The sequence below is a fragment of the Typopeltis vanoorti genome, chromosome 2 (genome assembly GCF_054136105.1).
Source record: "Typopeltis vanoorti isolate ZY-2024b chromosome 2, IOZ_Tvanoo_1.0, whole genome shotgun sequence".
Classification (NCBI taxonomy): Eukaryota; Metazoa; Arthropoda; class Arachnida; order Uropygi; family Thelyphonidae; genus Typopeltis; species Typopeltis vanoorti.
The window spans coordinates 21,577,148-21,589,839 of NC_143550.1; the positions used below are offsets into that span (position 1 = coordinate 21,577,148).

Genomic DNA, 12,692 nt, shown 5'->3' on the forward strand with positions numbered 1-12,692 from the left:
TACACTTTGCCACATTAAATTGACATCCATTTTTCCTAGCCCAGTCCTCTAAACTATCCAAATCATCCTGTAAAATTTTGACATCCTGTGCACTCACAATTGCTCTACCCAACTTTGCATCATCAGCAAACAAGTGAACACTTCCTCTCAGATCCTTTCCAATATCATTGATGAACAAATTGAAAAGCAGTGGTCCAAGAACAGAGCCCTGTGGCACTCCACTAGTCACAAGACGTCTTTTAGACTCCACTCCTGAATAAACCACTCTTTGATATCTCTCCTTCAACCACCCTCCTATCCATCTCACCAACCCTATATCTATACCCATCTGCTCCAGTTTACTGATTAGGGTTCCATGTGGTATCCTATCAAAGGCCTTGGCAAGGTCCAGTAGTATCACTGTAAACCCATTACCCCTATCCAGTTCAGCCGTCACTGTGTTATAAAACGTGAGCAAGTTACTGAGGCATGATCTACCCTTCACAAAACCATGTTGTCCCCCATACAATATCCCATTTTCATCTATCCAATCCTGTATTCTTTTCTTGACTAATTTCTCTAAGACCTTGACAATGATTCCTGATATGCTAATCGGTCGGTAATTTACAACAGCAGTCTTGGAACCACCTTTATGCAGTGGAACTATTTTCCCCTCTTTCCACCCGCTCGGGACTAACCCAGACCCGAGACTCAAATTAAACAAAATGGTCAAGGGTACTGACAATTGTTTAGCTGCTTCTCGTACAACACGAGCTGGTATACCATCCAATCCCACAGATGTATTGACATTGAGGTTATGCAATAGACTACTCACCTCCACTTCATTAACCACAATTCCCGTATAATCTACTGGTTTATTCGTTTCTGCAATGTCACCACCTGGATGATATACTCTTGCAAAGTGCTCACTCAGTAACTCAACTGATTCAGTTACCTCCCTACCATCGGCATTCTTTAAAATCAATCTACCATGTACATTTTTCCTTTTACTTGCTACATATCTAAAAAACTGTTTGGGATTCTCTTTAGCCTGCATGGCCAATGTTCTTTCGTAATCCTTTTTTGCTTTTCTTACCACACTCGTCACCCTTCTGGCTTGCGCTTTATACCGTTCATGTGCCTGCTGGTCACCCTTCTCCTTAAATTCCCTCCATAGTTGTTTCTTTTTTTGCAGCTCAAGCTTAATGGTGTTATTCATCCATTTAACCCCTACTTGATTTATTATTCGGAATCTAGGTATACAGTCAGCGATTGCTTCATGCAAGCACTTCTTAACTACCTCCCATGCACTATCAACTTCTAGTCCTTGCAGTTGTACATTGCCATGGCACTGAACCAATCAAACTCCTAAGCTTGTCATACTTTCCAGCCCGATAATTCCACATGTACCCTGTCTTAATTGAAAATTCTACACCTTTAGCCACCTCCCAAGTTAAGACCCTATGATCACTCTCACCGATTGGTGGCAATGTGGTCATATTTGTTACAGCCAAATCCTCAAATGTAATTACTAGGTCAAGCACTCTCTGACCCCTAGTATTTTCCATTACATGCTGTCGCAGATAGTTATCCCTTAATAACCGCATAAAATCCAGTTCCTTCCTTCCGTGTGTCCTCTCCTCACTCCAATCAATACGACCATAGTTGAAATCTCCCATAATAATCACCCTCCTTCCACCCTTTTCTTCTATTTGCTTGTACATACTGTCACCACCATCTTTTCCATCACCTGGTCTATAGCAGCACCCAATTGTATATTTAGTTCTGCTAGCCACAATCTCACACCAAATGTGCTCTTTTCTCTATCCTGCAATTCAACTTCTATTCTCCTTGGCTGGAGCTCATCAGCTATCATCAACAATACTCCTCCCCCCATTTTATTCTCTCTGTCATTTCTGAACACACTATACCCATCACATTCAATCCCACTAGTTATATCATCTACAGTCAGCCATGTTTCACTAATACCTATAACCTGTGGTCTGGAAGTGCCAACCATGGCCAAAAACTCTTCCTTCTTGTTCCTAATACTCCTAGTATTAGTGTACACGAATTTAAGACCCCCATTAGCCCCAACCCTACCTTGATGCCTTATATTAACTATCCCACTCAGATTTGTTATCCTTATTTGCTCTGGCATATTATATTCATTCTTACATTCAACTGCCTCCATAAGGACTGTATATCTACTCCCCCCCACCCTTAACAAATCTAGTTTCCCTGAATTTGCACATCCACTACATTCAGCAACACTTTCTCAAGTCTTCTTACACCGTAACCATTCAAATGCAAGCCATCCATCTTATGTAGATCCTTTCGCCCATCAAACTCACTCCATACATCCACAAATTCCACACCACTCGTCATACATAACCCACGCATAAAGTCATTCGCAATTATGGCCCTCCTTTTAAACATTTCACTGTCATACCGTGGCAAAAGACTAATCATTCTAACTCTCTCACTCTTTTCTTTTGCTACCTCAAACAATTCATTCAGGTCTTCTATCATTTCCATTTTATCTCCTTTCAAATCATTCGTACCTGCCACATTCATTTCTTTCACCCTTTCCTTTTGCTCTCTAATAGACTCAGTTACGTCCTTTATGGTCGCACCAGGTTGGTATGATTTTGTCAAATCCTCTACTAACACACCTCGTACTAACGAGTCTCCATATATATATATATATATATATATATATATATATATATATATATCAGGACAGGAATTTCATGAAGCCCATACTCTACATCCTTGCCTTCCAAAAACTTTACACTCTACAATATTGAACTGGCAACTCCACTTCCAAGTCCATTCACTCAGTCTATTTAAGTATTTTTGTAAGCTACATCTGTTCTCAGTTCTTTCCAACTTTTCATTATCTCCAAACAACTGAATATTCCCATTTAAACCTTTCTCAATATCATTAACAAACAGGTTAAACAGTAATGATCCTAAAACAGACCTTCGAGTCTCTTTTAGGATCATTAGTCTGAGTCGACACCACTAGTGACTTTCCTCTTCTGAGATACTGTTCCTCTTTATACAACTTGCTGATACATATCAGACAGTACAATCTCCAATCCACTCTAAAATCCAACCTCATCCATTCTAGTTTAACTATCAACTTAACATGTAAAAATCTATCAAAAGCTTGTGCAAAATCTAAGTACACTTCTATGTGCCAATCTCTCTTGTCCAATGCACCTGTCACCATACTGTAATAAATAAGCATATTACTAAAACATGACCTTTCTTTAGCAAATCCATGCTATTCAAAGAGAAACCACTGCTGTCAACCCAATCCTGGATTTTATTACAACCAAAATTTGAAGCTTGAGTTCTGTCACCTCCCTTACGAAGCAGTAGAATCTTGCCTTCCTGACACTCCTTGGGCACTTGATCTAGTGTAAGACTTATGTTAAACAAGTAAGCTAAGGCAGATGTCAACTTCCTGGCACATTCCCGAAAAACAAGTGGTGATATATCATCAAGTACTTCAGCCATATTAACATCTAGTTTATTCAATTGCCTCACATGCCTCTTGTTTGCTCACAGTCAGTCTCTTCTACTTCCCTTCCACTGCTCTCCAACTCTGCATGTCACATTCATAAGGATGAATTACCTTTATGAACTGCTCATTTAATATCTGAGCTATATTCTCCACCAGTTGTCCTTTTACCATTTTCTTCAATCAATGTTGTCCATTTAATCATCCTTGTTTTCTATTGACTGCATATCAAAAGAACTTACGGTTTGTTTGTTTTTTGGATTCATAGCAGATATGACACTGGTTAAATGGATAAGAGGGTGGCTGCTGGACAAGTATCAAAAAGTAGTATAAGGAGGGAAAGAATTGAGGCAAAAAAGCGGTGACCAGTGGTGTGCCGAAAGGTTCAGTGCTAGGACCATTGATATATAATTTGTACATAAATGATATATGAAATAACCTGAAAGGAAACATTCAGTTGTTTGCTCTCTCTCTCTCTCTATGTTCACTGAGCATCTACAGATGCCGTATGATCACTCCGATGCTCGGTGATGTTCCACACCAGGCCTTGCCATGTAGTTCAGTTGTTTGCTGATGATACAAAATTAGGTAGAGTAATAGTTAATCAAGGCAATGTGGAGAACTTGCAGGAAGATTTAAATAGGCTGTCAGTATGGACAAAAGATAATGGATGTCAGTTTAATGTGAAGAAACATAAAGTTATGCATTTTGGGATAAATAGATTACAAGCTGTGTATCACATTGATGGCACAGTACTCCAGGAAATAGATGGAATGTATAAACAAATAAGCTAAGATTTAGAGATTTAGGGGTGGTGGTAGAGAGAGAGAGAGAGAGAGAGCGAGACAGTTAAAGTTTAGAAGACATATTGCAAAGGTGGCCCATAAGATTACTCGGCTTGAAGAACATATGAACAAGTAGAGATAAGAAAGTTATTTCTCTTTATAAGGCCTTGATATGCCTACATCTGAATTACTGAGCTCAAGTCTAGTCTCCTGGTTTTCTTAGGGATAAGGAAGCAGTGGAAAGGATTCAGAGGTGAGTGGCCTGTGGAATGTGCCCTATGAGGATAGATTGAAGGTGTGTGGATTGCAGAAGTTAGTTGACAGGAGAAAAAGAAGGGATATGATAGAAATATTTAAGTTGCTTAAAGAGTTTCATAGGATTGGTGCAAGGGAAATATTTCAGCACTTCTCTGCAGGGATCAGGAACATGGGTTCATCCCTGGAAGTTGAATAAAAGACATGGTTAGTAGGGAGTGCAAGGACTAGATTTTTTGCCAAGAGTTGTGAATCAGTGGAATGGGTTGCCAGAGTCAGTTGCGAGTGCTTTTTCTGTTAATTGGTTCAAGGAGAGGTATGATAGCTTGTGTGGATAGTTTGGGTCTCTGCGATGAGTCAGACTCCATGGAGGTGCCCATATAATAATAATAAGCTAACTGTTGCTGATACAGCACTTTTGCTACTCTTTCCAACCAAGTCACTATCCTGGAGTGTTCTTTGAACTCGTCATGCAACTGATTACCACTTATCTTATGCTACCTCCATAATCTTCTTCCTCTGTATGCATGTTTAATCTCTGCATTCATCTATTTCACACTACCTTATTAACCTACTGATATAACCTACTAATGCTCCGAATATATTTAGACATTGCTTTTACTAGATAAGTACTTGAATAGTACCCAAAATCATAATTTAAATCACCCATAATGATCACTTTCCTAAAAACAAAATCTGCTAATGCCTTTTATTTCCCTATGGGGAGAAGGAGAGGCCATTTCTGAATCTATACAGTTCTAAAGAGAATTCTATGAGTTCCATTACTGAATATGCAGCCCTAACTAACTATTAGACTTAGGGGTAAGTTCAATCTCTACCAGTAGCAAATCAGAGATACCTGGCCCAAGACTAATTATACATGGCATCTGGTAGAGAGGAAGCAGACAAGTGCTACCATCTCGTGGTCCCTAATCCTAACACTCTGTTTACTATCTGAAATAGTATGGGTTCTACAATCAATTTTCTTGAGTTTATGGGACAAGAAACCCACTTGCCCATGCCAGAGTTCAACTAATGCAGGAACCTGTTGAAAAAGGCTTAGAAAAAAGTTCAAGTCAGTGATTAGAATTAAACTTACATTGGGTGGCCTAGCACTGTGGACACACACCACTTCCACTGAGCTACACAAGCTCTCATTCTGCTATATGCTTAGCTTATTTGTTTATACATTTCATGATCACTATCCTCCACATTAGCAGGCCTATAGCAACATCTAAGTATTTCATTCTAGTCACCTCTATGTACTGCCTCAAAACCATGCCTATTTCCCCCTTGCATGGGCATAACTCCTATAATCAACACTCAACTTCCCTTTCTACCTTTTCTATCTTAACAAAAAATATAATGCCCTTCCATCTCTATTCCTGTCAGAATGTCATCCTTATCTAACCATGTCTATTATTTCCACAATTTTGGACTAATGAGCTCATCAATGCAACAATTGTTCCCTGTTTCTGATACATGTAGCATTTGTATACAAACATAACAGTTGCATTTCTGAATCTATAGCCAGTTTCATGGATAACACTTATGAGATCTGACTTCCTCATGCTTTCAAGCACTCCTGTCCCCTTCAGCAACAGCTCTCCATATGGATCACACCAAAACCATTCAAATGCAGTCCATCACTCTTATACAGTTCCAATCGTCCTTTAAACTTATCCCACACATCTGCAAACTGCATTCCATTTTTTTTCCTACATTTCCACTAACATATCATTCATATTCCTTGCTCTCTGCCTCAGCTCATCAATGGAGCTCCCAACTATCATACCTGGGAAATACACTAACTACCTTTCCTATTACACTACTATCTATCATTCTTCTCCACAACATTGTGATATCCAGCTTACATTCTTCTTGTTTCCAATCAGATTATTCGTTCCTACTACTAACTCTTTTGCTCACTTCTTCCTTATATCCAATGCTTCAATCACTACTCTTTCTATCTTCATGAAAAGAAACTTTGTGCATCTGTCCATTAACATCTAATAATCAAATACACATACAATGCACTCACAAGTGTCTCATTACCTCTTTTATTTGGACATTATTTCAGTCTTCGTCACTTTTCCACAGACATTTGCAATTCTCTTCATTTCAGTCTACACCCGCTTCATCTCTTGCTTCACTTTCACCAATTCTGCTGAACCATACTTTTTCACTATGATTCACTCTTGTTACCTTATCAGCTATGTTTTAATTAGCAATGCTCATAATTATGTGTGGTTTAGTGTAGTTTTTTTTGTGTGTGTGTGCACGTACGCACTGTTTTTTGCCATCATTCTCATACTTTCTTAATCTGTGTAACTAATTATAATTTATTGAAACATTTGCTACTATAAATTTATTTTTCAGAAAATAATATATACTAAAATATTAATTATAACTTTAATACTTTTCTATATTTTGACAATATTACATTGTTTTTGTGATCCCAGATGATGGCGATGATATGTGCACACATGCACTAACACTGAGCAATTTGTTGAGATTTGAAAAAAACTTTCCAAACCTCAACAAATTTGGGTGCACGAGACTGCTCCAAATTTGGGGAGCACTCACCCTCAGATCCTAAGCCCAACGGTCAAGACCACTCGATCTAGCCCAGGCTAGATTTAGTCTTGGCCGCTCAATCATTTAGGGCTATAGGCCTGACTTTTGGTTTCCTTTCTTCAGCCTCATTCATACAATGTTAGTGCCTGTGTGCACATATTGTTTTTGTGATCCCTGATGATGGCAATGTAACGTTGCAAAATATAGGAAAGTATCAATTATATTTATTATAATTAATATTTTAGTATGCATTATTCCTGAAAAAAATAGTTACGAGTAACCAACATATAAGCCTATCTACCATACTTTTTAAGAATTTAGTAATTCTATTTGCCAAAGTGCATGGACTGTGAATATATTGCATGAAGTATTTGATAAATTTCAGTTAATATTAAAATTTGATGTTTTAATATTAACTGAGATATGGATTAATGATAAAGTGCTTATCATTTAGGTGGTTTTAAATTATATTTCTTAAAATACAGAAACTAATGGCTTAATCATTTTTAGAAATTTTAAATCACAACTGCCCACCCAGTTTCCAAAAGTTAATAGGGCTAAACTGGCCTCACTCATTCCTTATAAGAGAATAAAAGGTGATTTCATTTTTTTTTTTTTTTTTTTTTTTTTTTAGAAATATTAGTAATATAAAACTCCAAGATAATTCAAGAACCAGAAGAAATTTTGTTCTTGAAATTTTAGCCAAGATTAAATTTGCCAGTACATATACTGCAAATGAGTGACAAATACAGATTTGCTAACAAACATAACAATCCTAAGATGATATGAATTTACTAAAAATGCATGGCCATGATCAATACAAAGTCCATACAGAAAAATCAAATGGCAGTACTAGATATCATATCTAGATCATTCTTTTGCTAGAACAAAATCGAAACAATAGATTTAAATCAATCTCTCACAATGATCACTTTTCAACAACTATTAAATTAAATCATTGAGATGAACATTTTTTACCCTCCAAGTTTAAAGAAGCTAAGTACTGTACGTAAGAAAATGCTAGAAATGGAAACTAACATTGAAAATTCATGCTATATACACTTATTGAAAAATTACACAATAAAATACAGAACTTAGCAAAGCTTACAAAAATAAGCAGTGGGCAAAGAAAAAAAAAAAAAAAGTCTAAAAATAAATACCCACAACTAATTGGCACAATTTTAGTCTTTTATCAAATCTAAGAGGCACACACAATGGCAGACAGGTCCAGCTGGTGGAGGAGGGCATTTTCATGATGGATTGTGGCAGTTGTGGATGAGACAGAGGAAGAGAATGCAGTTGAGGACAAGGAAAGGAGGGTGAGAAGGAGTGGATACCAATGACAAAGTTGGGAAGACTTAAGGATGAAAAATAAAACTTCAAGTACTACACAATCACTATAAATTAAAAGATATTAAAATATAAATCAGTAACAAGCTGAGTGCAAATATAGCATTTTCCAGCCAAGCCAACTCCATCTTCTCATAATGTGGGCTGTTTCCATAAATTAAGCTCTACCAAACCAGATAAATATTACAGCCACATGCATACTATTTATCAAAAGAAAAGGAACATAGAGAGAAGCAGAATCCAACACAACGAGAGTCACCAATGGTGTGATATAATGCTCATTCCTAAATTATATTGATGCAAAGGAAAGAATATCTGCCTAACTGCAAATTTAAAGAGAGATCCTAAAAATGTCATATTTTTAGAAATACTTTAATAGATGGTATGGGGCAGAGAAGAATGATACCACAACCAAAGTGATACCCATTCTTTTTGCATTTATGAACTAATCATGGGAGAGTACTACAGTATGCAAAACTCCCATCTCCTCCATCTACTACTACCACCACAACTACACTAACACCATCAAAAACAACAGTATTTTTTGTCTGCAAATTGCATGTTCTCATGGCCAATTTGCAGCCTACATGTAGGATGAAACACCCAAGTTTTCAAGAGAAAAACCCGGCTACCTCCATATGAGATTGGCTAACTCACCCTCAAACTGAAAAAGCTTATTATATAAAGATTCCTCTTATCATTAAGTGAATAGAACTTGGGCCTTTTCTAAATCAAAAGATTAGAATTTTTAGATAGATGGCAGGCAATTTATTACAATGTTGGACATGATGGTTTGAAAATCTTGAACATCATGATGAACTTGATGATGCAAAGGATCTAGAAGTGGCAATGAAGAGGGAACTGAATGAGGTCACATTTCGAAAGATATGCAGAGGATTACTATTAGGCTTACCATATGTCTGGACTGTGTTCAGATTGTCAGGATTGCAAATTTCCTTTATTTAGTACTTACATTTTATTTGTTTAGTATCACACCAAGCATAGCCCATACAAAATAAGCTGTCATGCAAGTCATGTGTAATTATATACTAGTTTGCTATTCAGATATTGCACTCTTATGTTGATTTCATAATATTATTTATTGATTTTTTTTTTTTTGTTTATAGCTGTGATTTATTAAAAGTTGTTTACACAAAGCAGGAAAGATTTAGTGTGCAATAAGAGATCTTTGTTTGTATATACTGTAAAATGTGTATATGTATGTGTGTATATATATATATATATATATATATATATATATATATATATATAAATAATGTAAAGTATATACAGACCCTTGCTGGAATCAATTATTTTTTTAAACATTTTTGGTACTTTTTCCTTTCATTTAATTGCATACCTGAGCAAATACAATGTGATTTTATTTATACCTTTATGTACTTATTATTTAGCATTCAAAAAATCTTGGCAAACATTCTCAGCCCACAAGTGTCTGACATCAGCTCATGAAAATTATAGCAAGCCTAATTAATGTGATAATGAAAGAATTTCATAAGTATCAATAAAGAAGCTATTGGTCCTCTTTATTTGACCTTTATACAAACACTTGGGGTTCAGTGCATGTCAATCTGGTTGCAGAGGTCAGTAATTTATAAAGAATAACATCCTGATTATGAGAATGGGTGTAGGAAATAGGCTGAAAGGGACTAAAACATTTTTTTTTACACAGATTTTTTTTTTCATTACGATTCCATGGAGGTGATGAATAATAAGTGTTGAAAGCATATAGGACAGACAGATGTTATTCTTTTCGTTATTAGAGATTATGACCAAAGCAACTAAAGCTATGATGCCTACATATGGATATACCTGTTGTGAGTGTTCTAGTCAGCTGGACCTGTTTTGTGGAGGGCAGGAGGGGGGGGGGGAACCCTTCCTCCTGCACATGAAATTGGCTAACCCACATTCAGCTGAGAAGTCCTTATGAAAGTTCTTTGCATTCCACACAGGATTTTAATTGAGGTCTTTACAACAAGAGGGTCTCATCAACACTGACAGAAGAAATATGTGGAGGGGATTGCTCATAACATAATGGAAAGGGATGGAACAAGAAAGAAATCATTCCTGAAAGATGATCCCCTTCTTCACAAACTGAATGAATTAGACTAAGGTGTGAGATTTTTCAAGAAAATGACTATGGTACTGCACGAGGGGAAAAAAAAAGTTGACATCGCTGGTCAGACAGAGGGCTGTTAATACACAATTTCAAATAAACTCAAGTAAAGTTTTAGGTATTGTGAATTAGTGGGTATCCTGACTTCAAATTTATAAAGGACTGTAGTTTGTCCAGAAGACTAATTATAAAAAACAATGCGACTGCCTTAAATAAGAATGCAAACCATCAATTCTAAGTGTAGCAATACTATGGATGGCTGCAAAATGATCGCATTGCAACTGGTGATATACGTACAACATTAAGAATCAAATCTACTTTTTAATATCTGCCACAACAGCAATGGTAAAATGAACTTCTTTCATAATGCTTAATTCTAACCTAAAGAATGCAACAAATGAATTTGCTAATCTATAAATTTTATGCAGTTTGCACAAGACCACAATAGGTTTTTTCCCAGCTCAGCAAATAAATGTTTTTTCGGAATGATTTCGAGTATTAATGTACAAGATACCAAGCTATTTTAAACCTGGTTTTACTCCATTTCCCAAGTAAACAAACAGACAAACAAGTCAAGTTTGCGCCTGCAAGTGTTGCAAGTCTAGCTGACCCTGCACGTAGTGCAAGACCACGGCAATTCATGGTAAAAGTAGAATAAGCTTTGATCCCTAATCTTAATATTTACCCTTAATGTAAAGCACATCTCCTGGAGGGGATGTATGATGCTTTGTATTAAAGGCAAGGGGCCACTACCCAGACCGGTTTCGACCTTTATTGAGGTCTCATCAGTGGGAGCCAGGCTAGAAATACCAAGATTTTAGTAATACAGAGCTTATAAGTATTTTACAAGAACAAGTTACCATAAGGTGTTTTAACCTTATTAAATAAAAATCTCAGGTGGAGATATAGAAATGTAGAAAATATTTTACCTTGGGTATAATAAATGTTTATTATACCTTGGGTATAAACATTTATTATACCCAAGGTAAAATACTTTCTACATTCAAGTATTAATGTTTCTGCCTAACGCTGCATGGTTTAAGTAAACTATCTACACAAAAACAAACGTTTGTATAAGTTCGTGAAAACCCAACCATAAAATTCTGAAATGTCACATAAATACCTATCTGTCTTCATATTATTGTTTTTATTGTATTTCCCTTACGAATAGGTTACTGTCGCTACCTATTCGGAAGGGAAATGCAAACTTGTTAAAGAAATCTCCCACTGGCTTATACGCAACAAAATAAAATAACATCGGCGAGAGACCATCGGTCGTTTCTAGTTACCTTTTCAAAACATGTAACTGCACAGAAAGTACAGCAGCAAGAAACAGTTTTAAGTTACTAATTTCACAAATGCATACCTGATGCTATACAACGTACAAACACCAACAGTCACCTATACATATTTCCAATGTGGCATGACATATCCGTCACGTCAGGCTGCTATCGACCAAGAATAGTTACGATTCACGCGCTTCCTATCAATAAAAATAAAACAGAAGTACGAGAGAAGCTCTAATTTTGCTCTCTACTGCGGTGCTGCTCTTGTGGTGACGTCAAATGTCAAGTACCTGTGAATGATATTGAGGTATACTAGCTTGCGATTTTAACTATAGATGTGCAGCAAAAAAAAAAAAAAAAAATCAGAGAAAGTTTGAATCTAGCCTTCTTTCATCAGCAGTGAAGGTATTTATAAACATTGAGGAGGAGGGTGGGCGGTAGGTTAAACTGTTGAGGTGCAGTCAGCAGTGTTTCTTTTACAATATGTAGCTTCTTTGAACAAAAAAATGATCAGTTTGGCGATAGTTACTAGTTCAGCGGAATCAAATAAAACTACCCACCACCCCAACCCCCTTTTATCTACATAGATTTTTTAATGACGCAACTCACTCACCAAAAAATTCATTGATAATCAAACAAATGCCAAATGACTGCTACTTCATAAAAAAAAAAAAAAAAAAAAGAGCTGGGCGGCAGCTGGAAATTAACTTTCGGATTTATTCATTTTTTTTAAAGATTTTTTTTTCTGCCTATTTCTTATTAGGCAGGCCAATGAAGAGATTTTCCAGTGAAAC

At 36.4% G+C, this 12,692-nt stretch overlaps 1 protein-coding gene across 3 annotated transcripts in view; it reads right to left on the bottom strand.

The window, feature by feature from the left end:
• The window catches only part of LOC150108868 (ubiquitin-protein ligase E3B), a 552,093-nt gene extending 540,025 nt beyond the window's left edge, over positions 1 to 12,068 (bottom strand). For 2 of the 3 annotated variants that reach the window (XM_090410488.1, XM_090410470.1), the window contains exon 1: positions 11,979 to 12,068. The gene's annotated coding sequence lies outside the window, so the exon portion shown is untranslated. Of the gene's footprint in view, positions 1 to 11,735; positions 11,759 to 11,978 lie in introns of those variants that run through there. The other variant, XM_090410479.1, reaches the window with a different exon arrangement.
• Between the last annotated feature and the right edge of the window lie 624 nt (positions 12,069 to 12,692).